This window comes from Echinops telfairi, unplaced genomic scaffold, assembly GCF_000313985.2.
Source record: "Echinops telfairi isolate 266 unplaced genomic scaffold, ASM31398v2 ScPeMD7_37;HRSCAF=141, whole genome shotgun sequence".
Classification (NCBI taxonomy): domain Eukaryota; kingdom Metazoa; phylum Chordata; class Mammalia; order Afrosoricida; family Tenrecidae; genus Echinops; species Echinops telfairi.
In genome coordinates this window covers 201,746-211,343 of record NW_022103935.1, presented here as the reverse complement: position 1 = coordinate 211,343, position 9,598 = coordinate 201,746, and positions in this window count along the sequence as shown.

Below are 9,598 nucleotides of genomic sequence, written 5' to 3'. Positions count from 1 at the left end.
CGTCATCTTGGTAAGGTCTGTGGAGTCACGTGTTCAACTATCCTGCCAAATAATAGTGGAGTTGGGGATTGAGGGAAGAAAGTGTGGGAATTGGCATCCTGCAGAGAGATCAACTGACCTAACAACCCAGCACTCAAAGGGCTCCTCAAGCGGCAATTTGTGGCTACCAGGGAAGCAGCAGCATGGAGTGGAATATGGGAAAGCAACAAGGCTTTGGGGACCAGAGTTCCCCCAAACAGCAGGCCTCAGTCTTCTGACCACATCACAGGAGGGAGGCGTAGGGAAACACGGAGGCAAGGATTGCACAGGAGAGTAGGAGACAGACACACGGGAAAACATAGAAGCCAAGCCGGAAACACATGGGAGACTAGGAAGGCAGACACTCAGGGGAGAGGGGTAAGGGGCTCCAGCAGCGTACGTTACATGTGGCCCCCAGGTGAGCTGCCGGAGAGTCGGTTCTCAACTGGCGTCGGCTTCAAAAGGCAACATTGAATCCTGGAAAATCCACAGATGAGTCTGAGAGGAGGAGAAGTGTGGAAGATAGATCATCTGTTGTCAACTTGAGACTTTAAGAGTGAAGGGGTGGAGTTTAGCCTGTCAGTCAAGTCACAGCTTGATGACCTCATTTGGAGGCACTAAGGAGATAAACAGCTTGCTGGAGGCAGGTTGCACACTCACTCCCTGTGAGACATTCCTGATGAGGACCCTGATAGAGTGACGCTGATGAAGCCAGAGCTCTGGAACCACTGGGTCCACAAGACTTCCCACTCACTGGTCTGTGAGCTTCCTGCATTCAGCGTCATTGCATGCATTTTGTGAGTCTGAAGAGGAATGTGTAGATTGGTATTGGACATATGGGCTAATGTTGGGCTTATGGACTTGATCTGGGCTGGACTGGGATGTTTTCTCAGTGTCCAATTGCGCTTTTATGTAAAACTCTTATACACATATGAGTGTCTATGAGTTCTGTTTCTCTAGTCTGTCCAGACTAACACAAGGAGGTTCCATCTCCCTCTAACCGAGGCCGGTGCTTTCAAATCGCACACCTTGCAGTTTGAGTCTGACACTTGGAAAGCTCGACCCAGCTGCCGGAGCTTCTCAGTCTCTCAAAGGTGGTGAGGTGTTACCCAACATGAAAAGGGTACTGAAAGTGAGTCAGATAGGCAGAGATCTGTGCCCACTCCAGGGACAGACAAGTGTCCTGAGCTAGGCTTACCTTAAAGGTGGAGTCCAAAGGTCTTTATCCGAGTCACGGAACCAAATGTTAGGTTTCTGGAGTGGGTTATGCCTCGGTTCTTTGCTTCCCACACCGAAAGAATTCACCTCAAAGCACATTTTGTAATCCAAGTGAGATTTTATGAAGGAATGGAGAAGTTTCAGGTTTTACAGTTTCAAAAGGGTATACGCTATTTCTGGAAAGTGTGCCAAGCTGCCCTGAGGTTCACAACTGGGCACGAAAAACCATACGTGCAGAACTGGGGAATCCCTGGGGACCAAGAGGTCCAGAGACCTAGTATGCAAGAGCCTAAGAGGCCATGGGCACATGGACCCTGAGGGGCCATGCCTGGCCGGCGGCATGTGTGTGCCCCTGCCCTCCGACCTGCCGAAAGATCAGAGCGAAAGAGAGCTAGCCTTTCTGAAGCTGGGGTATTTAACACCTCTGGCTGGGGAGGCATGGTTGTAGGTATTGGCTGACCCCATTGGCTGACTTCAGGCCCACCTGTGTGATGGACGTAAGGTGGGTGTGCCCAACCTATTGGTTTTACCTGGGCCTAGGGTGTCCTAGTCTGCGCATGCTCAGTTCTGGGTTTTTCCCCTGGGTGTCTAACAGGGTGCTGATTTCCTTCCAACCCCTCTATGTGGGCCTTTGCAGGCACTGGGAGATGACCGCACTTGGCCCTGAATCTGGTTACCTTCCATTAGCATGTCAGTGATGAATGGTAGTGTGCTTTCTCGCTCTGCTTGGAGCAGCAGAACCCCAGGGATTGGATGGCTAGCAACCAGAAGAGACCCGGGCTTCTTCCCCGACCCTGTGGCTTTGGGATCTCCTCTCTTGGGCATGGACCCTGCTGCTGCTGTGTTAGGGTGAGACTTTTGGGGGCAGCTTTTGCATTTCACCTCTTTTGGACAGAATGTTACTGTCCTATTCCCTAACTTTTCCCAACAGAGACGATCAGCAGCAGTAATGAGAGGAACTGGGAGTTCATTTACAAGACTGACTGGGAAGAATGTTACTGCAGTTATCATTACAAATTGAAAACTAGATCTCATTTTATGGGAAACGTCGAACACTGACATTGACGGAAAGCTTTCAGCTACCCTGTGAGGGTCCAAACCAACTCCTCAAACCCCCTTCCTCCAAGTAACCAACACCCCTTCAAATCCCCGCGGCAAAGAAGGACTTGCCCGGCCCTTGTAAAGGAATCGTAGAACAGAAATTAATTTCCTTCACAAGTCCTCAAAATACGAAGTTCCTCCAGTAAAAAGGTAGGAAGCAGAGGGTGGAGGTTTGCTCAAGATTTCAGAGCACTTGATGCCCTTGTCCTCCCTGGGGCTTTGTGGATTCAAACTCTCTCTGTTGCTTTCTGGGATCCCTGAGTGAACCTCCTGCATCACTGGTTCTAGCACACCCAGACCTGAGAACAGTAAATACTAACCTGCTTTTACTTGTGAACAAAAACAATGTTCTTGGAAAATAATGCCTTAAAGGTACACAGAGTCCCACCCACCTCCCTAAATCTCCTAAAGAATGCCCTGGCTGACTGAAGGCATGGCTACTGCAAAGGACAGCAGGGTCCCTAACAGGGAAGCGGAGTGGTACTCGGTCTGTGCAAGCAGAAGAATTCTGGGTCAGGTGAACTGCAGTCTAGCTCCAACCACCAGAATAGAGGTGCAATCAGTTCCCAAGCCTGAGCCAGTTGATAGTCCCACGGCACCTTGATCAAAGGGGATGCCAGGACTCCACTAGACTGCCCACAACTCACCCTCTCAGCCTTTCTCCCAGCCTTGTCCAGTGGAAGAGCGGCTGTTCGGTGGAGAAAAGGAAACCGTTGGGTTTCTCAGGGACTATTGTACACTGACTCTGAATTGACATCTGAGTTAGTTAATTGTGCCAGCCTGGCCGATAATCACAGGTGGGGCTAATTGAAAGGCGGAGGGATAAATGGGTGGTGAGCCTTGCTTTTCTAGTTCTCGGGTCTCTTGTTTTGTGATGGTTGCACCGGGTGCAGCTGCCTTAGCAGTTCCCTGCTTCAGCTTGCAAGATTGACTTCCTACAAGACATCCCCAAGGAGAAGCCGCATGGATCTATCCCGATGCAGCCCTGGGTGCTGGAGCAGCCGTGTGGAGACCCCTGCCAGTGCTGAGATGCTTATTCGTTCTCTGACTCAGCTTTCCTCCTGCAGTCGGCATCATTGCCTCTGTTTTGTGAGGTGGAGGACTTTGTGGACTGGTGTTGGGTTAATGGGTTAATGTTGGACTTGTGGGCTTTGGCAGCATTGGGTTGGGATGTTTTCGTGATGCACATTTTCTTTACATAAAACTCTCTCTTATACATGAGTTGCTGTGGATTTGTTTCTCCAAAGTACCCAGACTAATACAACATGAATTCCATGCGACCCAAAGAAGGCCCACTGGTCAAAGTGGGATGTGTGGAGGTCAAGTTATTAATGGAATCTTAACTCAGGCTGACCTCACAGTGGGTCTGGGGACCCCCAAACCCATTCTGTAGTGATTTCCCCAGTTCTGAATGCATAATCAGGATAGACACACTGGCAGAACCCATTATTGGATCCCTGGCTTGGGGAGTAGAGGCTATTGTGGTAGGAAAAGCCCGATGGAGCCATTAGAAGTGTCTCTACTTAGGAAAATAGTAAGCCAAGTGCACCGTCGAATTCCTGGAGGATTGCAGAGCCTAGTGCCACCTCCAAGGATGAGTAGAAACATCCCAGATGCTCCCGTGGGACCCTTGACTGAGAACCTCTGGGAGCTGTGCCCTGTCCCTTGATCTTGCTACGTGCCCCCCCACCCCCACCCCAAGCCCCCACCTGTCTCTCTGTTTCTCTCTCTCTCCCTCTCTTTCACTCTCCCTTCTACAGGACTTTGTCCTTGGTCCTTGTCTCTCCCCGTTCAACCCACTGTGCTGTTTACTCACTTACTGTGTCTATGCCCCACCCCACCCCCACCCCGGGTCTGCAGGCATGTCCCAGGGCCACTAGGACAGAGCACCGCGACATGGCAGCCACAATGACAGAGATCGGGTTGCACTCATTTCTGAAGGCCAGGAGTCCGATCAATGACCTCTGCAAAGACCCTATCCTCAAACGAGCCATGGTCACCGGTCCCAGGGCCGGATGGGCACTAGGCAGCCCACTGTGTGGTATGGGCTCCTGGGGAGCTGGACGAGGTGGGCAGTTCCAGGTTTGGCAGAAGTGCGGCGTGCTTTCTGGCCCTTCACACGGACCCAAGGCACTGACCATTCAGAGGGGAGCTTCGGGCCCTGAGGTCGAGCGCTTGCCTGGGGCCTGAGTGGCCATGGTGGCAGGTTGAAGATGGAAGTGCAGGAAGGAGGGGTGTCTCTGGCAGGTGGCCTAGGCAGCCTCTCTGAGGAGGGGCTGTGGTGTGTGGACTCCTGGAGGTGGGGGCACATAGCCCGGAGGGCTGGGGTCAAAGCTCAGTGTGACCTGCACTATGAGGGGGCCCACTCCCCACCCTGCCTGGGTAATGATTAGCCCGGCCCAAAGGGGTTCAGGGCTCTTACCAACCGGGTGCTGGCTCTTGGAGGTAGTAAAGGCCAGGAGTTAAGCTTGAAAACACTTTATGGACCTGTCCAGGTGGCTCTGTGATTGCAACCCTCAAGGTCCTGCCAACAGCCCTTGGTGACCAAACAAACACACACAAGATAGGCACGCATTAGACTATGGGCGGGATGGCTTTGGCTCCTTTCTAAGGTTACTTCATGCTTATTCACCTGTGGCCGTTCTGCCAGGCTTCCCAGCACAGCTATTGTCGGGCGACTTTGAGGGGGTCCTGACTCATAGCAACCGGTGTGCAGCAGAAGGCAGGGTGCCCGGTCCCTCACAGAGCAGAGTCCTCAGATGGCCCCGTTCGGCCCCTCTGTCCAGCTCTGCGGTAGGGACCTACCGTGTCCACCCGATTATCCAATGTGTGCCTCGGCCCCACCCTCCCTGGCCTCTGAGAAAACGACCCCCTAGCTCTGAGCCTCTCTGGAGCTATTGGCACACAGACACCCCCTCAGGGACTTTGTGTTCGCCTGTCCACCGTGCTCCTGCCCAGGGCTGCCTCTCCCCTTCAGAGCTATTGCTTCTACAGCCATGTGCTTACAGCATCATTAAGTCACCCTGTTAGCCTTGCTTACTCGCAACTGAATCCTCATCTCTTTCCACCCTTGTCCCTTCCCATCAGGAAGAGAAGAAACTACGCAGTGGGAATCCCCTGGGCCCCTCATTTAGAGTCTAAGCACCGTCATAAAAGTGTGCCACTTCAGGCGCTTATCCCCTCTCAGTTTATATGGCCCATTTCTAAATTGCCTGGCCCTTTGAAGCCAGAGGAGTTGTTTGATGATATCGATGATATCACACATGAAGACAGAAAAAGACCCTCTAAACGACACAGAAAGGAGCAAAGCGGGTGTCAGAGGGGCCTCTGAAACGCGCTCTGGAATGCCGAGCAGCTCAAGCAAGTGGAAGAGACGATGAAGGCGGAGATCTGAACAGAAGACTTCCCAGGACGCGGAGGGAAGTCCTCCAGGTAGAAAAGCCAAAGGGGAGAAGTCGCTACACATCTTTCAAGCAGAAAGATCCAAGGGACGGCATTCAAACCTGTGGTATTGATGGAGTCTACGGGTGAAACACTAAATGAAAACAAAACAAAACACCAAATGACGCAGCAAGCACCAAAGAGAATGGCAGAAACACACAGTCACTGTCCCCAAAAGAAATGCTCGCCATCCAGCCACTTCAAGAAGAGGTAGCGTAGGACCCAGAGCTGACAGTACCGAAGGAAGAAACCCAAGCTGCACTGAAAACATTAGTAACAAAACCCAAAGCCCCAGGGATTGATGGAATACCAGCTGAGAGGGTTCAACAAGCACACAATGCGGGAAACATTCATTTGCCTGTGCCAAGTAATTTGAGAGACCCGGCCATTATCTGGAGGAGACCCATATTAGTGCTTGTTCCAAAGAAAAGTGGTTGTACAGGATGCGGAAATTATCATACAGATCATTCATATCACACACAAGTAAATGTTTGCTGGAGGCAATTCAAATTAAGATGCAGCAGTACACAGGGCGTGGACTCAGAAGGCACGAAAAAGAAATCTAATCGCTGGTGTCAGATGGATCTTAACTGAAAGCAGAGAATACCAGAAGGGGGTTGTCTGTGCTCCTTAATTACACAAAGGCACTTGACCGTGTGGATCATCACAAACCGTGGGTAACATTGTGAAGGATAAGCAGTCCAGGACATGTGGAAACCTGAATGTGGACCAAAAGGAAATGGTGCAGGCGGAACAAGGGGACACTGCGTGGCTTGCGATCAGAGTCGTGCCTGTCAGGGCTGTATCCTCTCACTGTATTCGTTTAATCTGTATGCTGGGCGAATAATCCAAGAACCTGGTCTATACGAGAAGATTATGGATTTGGATCAGAGGCTCATTAACAACCTGCAATATGCAGGTGACTCGATTTTGCTTGCTGAAAGTGAACAGGACTTGGAACAATTACTGATGTCGATTTAAGATTGCAGCCTTTGGTATCGATTACAGCTCAACATAAAGAAAACAGAAGTAATCACCACTGGACCAATAGATGACTTCTTGATCAATGGAGACAAGGTGGAAGGTGTCAAGGATTGCATTAGACTTGAATCCACAGTGTAATGCTCACGGAAGCGGAGTAAACAAACTAGCAATGCATGCATTGGGTTAATCTGCTACAGAAGACCTCTGTACAGTGTAGACTAAGGTGCACTTGACCCAAAGCGTGGTACTTTCCACTGTCTCACACGCATGGAAAGTTTCGGCAGGGTATAGACCGAGGCTGCATTCGGATAAACAAGGGCCACCTCCTCTACTTTCACAAAGGGGAATTAGCCCTGGTTTGTTGTCATTGTTGCTGGGTGCCATCGAGTTGCTTCCAACCCACAGTGACCCTACAATAGAAAATACAATGACTTGGGTCAGGTGCACCTTAGTCCCCAAAGTAACAAATGCGTTTTCAATGCACCCTAAAAGAGGGCTTATCAGCAGATTCACTCTTGGCAATGCACCCCGTGATCTCCTGACTGCTGCTCCCTGGAGCACAGATTGTGGATCCAAACAGAACAAAGTCCTGGACCACTTCCATCCTGTATCCTCTTATCATAATGTTCCGACTGGTTCTGTTGGGAGGATTTGGGGTTTTGTACAGTGAGGTGCAATCCATACTGATAGCTACAATCCTTGACCTTCATCAGCAAGTCCTTCTCGTTCTCAGGAAGCAAGGTGGTGTCATCGCATATCACAGGTTGTTAATAAGCCTTCCTCCAGTCCTCGTGCTGTTCTTCAAGAATCCAGCTTCTCTGAGGACTTGCTCAGCTTACCGATTGCATGAGTAAGGAGAGAGGAGACAATCCTGCCACGCCCCTTTCCTGATTTTGAACCATGCGGTATTCCCTTGTTCTGTTTGCACAACTGCCTCTTGGTCCATGCACAAGTTCCTCATGAGCATGATCAAGGGTTCTGAAATTCCCATTCCTCTCAGAGCTATCTGTCATGTTTTATTTTATTTCTTCATCAGAGATATATATTTTCTCAACCATTTTATTAGGATCGATTATAGGCATCCCATTCCGCAGTCCAATCACATGAAACAGTATTGTACCATTGCTACTACAATCAGTTTTCAAGCATCTTCTTCCTTCTTGAACTCCTTGCTATCAGCTCCCCCACCCCCACCCCATGTACCCCCGGGAACAGTTGTTCCACTTGTTGCCTCTATAGGTTCTGATTTTTATGAACCATATGCTTGAACGCCTTCTCATAGTCAGTGAAACTCAAGTAGACATCTTTCCGGTATTCTCTGCTTTGAGCCAAGATCCATCTGACGTCAGCAATGATATCCCTAATTCCAAGTCCTCTTCTGAATCGGGCCGAACCTCTGGCAGCTCCCTGTCAATGTACTGCTGCAACCATTGTTGGAGGATCTTCAGCAGAATTTTATTGGCATGTGATATTAATGACAGTGTTCTATAGTTTGAACATTCTTTGAAATGTGTGAGAGCCAGCTCACAAATTGAACCAGGGTTGAGAGGAGCATGGTGGAAATTAAAAAGATAGCAGAAACAAAGAGAGAAGAAACAAAGTTGGGGCATAGGGGACTCAAGGGAAAGCCCCCCAAGGCCCAGATCTTTATTGGAGGCAGGTTTATAGACAGCACTTGTCGTGTCACCTGCATTCTGTGACAGGTTCTCACACAACAGGGCTGTTGACATTTTTTTTTTTAAAGAAAACAAAGAAACAATAATATTTCAGTCAATTTGTCTAAGATCTGGAAGGGAAGATAAAGCCAAAAATAGGGAGTATAGCTGAAGGAACACCAGGGAATGCTGTGTTTCAGCAGTCTCCCAGGGTACAGGAAAGTGTCTACTTGTCCGAACAGTGGGATGTCGTCATGCACGAGGTGAAGGAGGAAATGAGGTTTAGACTGTCCGTTCATGCACTTTGGTACTCAGAAGCCCGGACAGCGCTCTGCTGCAGGTTCTCTGCCTTCAGGGAATTGAGCACCAAGCTCTCTGCGTTCAGTGACTCTGGCTCTTCTTCCTCTCTCGGCGTCCATCTTACGGCCATTGCTACCACAGGAATGGGTCCCTTCCCATCAGTTGGCCAAGTAGCTGTCGTCCAGATTTCGTGCACTGGATGAGTAAGTGCTCCCAGGGCTTCGTCAGCTTGCTGGAACATTCCCCTCAAGTCTGGGAGCCTTGTTTTTGGCGGATGCTTTCCGTGCAGCTTGCACTTCTCCCGTCTGCACAGTTGGTTCTTGCTCATATGCTACCTCTTGCAGTCGTTGAACTAGCTTCTTGCTACAATGACTGTGTTTTCTTTCCACATTCTCTTGATCCATCCTGTATCATTCAATATTTTTCCCTTAGGATATTTTGATATTGCAACATCAGGCTTGATTTTTTTCTTCCATTCTTTCTATTTAAGATCTGCTGACCACGCTCTTCCCTGTTGGTTTTCTGACCCAGGTCTTGGGACAGGTCATCATGGTATTTGCCTTTGTCTTCTCCAGCTGCCTTTGAAATGATCTCTTCAGCTCTCTAAGTTTACCCTTTCTTCCATTTGCTTTAGCTATTCCGTGATCAAGAGCAAGTTTCAGACTCTTCTGATGGACACTTTGACCTTTTCTTTTTTTCTTGTCTTTTTATTTATTTATTTTTCTTTAAAAATTTTTTAAATCATTTTATTTGGGGCTCATACAACTCTTATCACAATCCACATATACATCAATTGTGTAAAGCACATTCGTACATTCATTGCCCTCATCATTCCCAAAACACTTGCTTTCTACTTAAGCTCCCGGCATCAGGTCCTCATT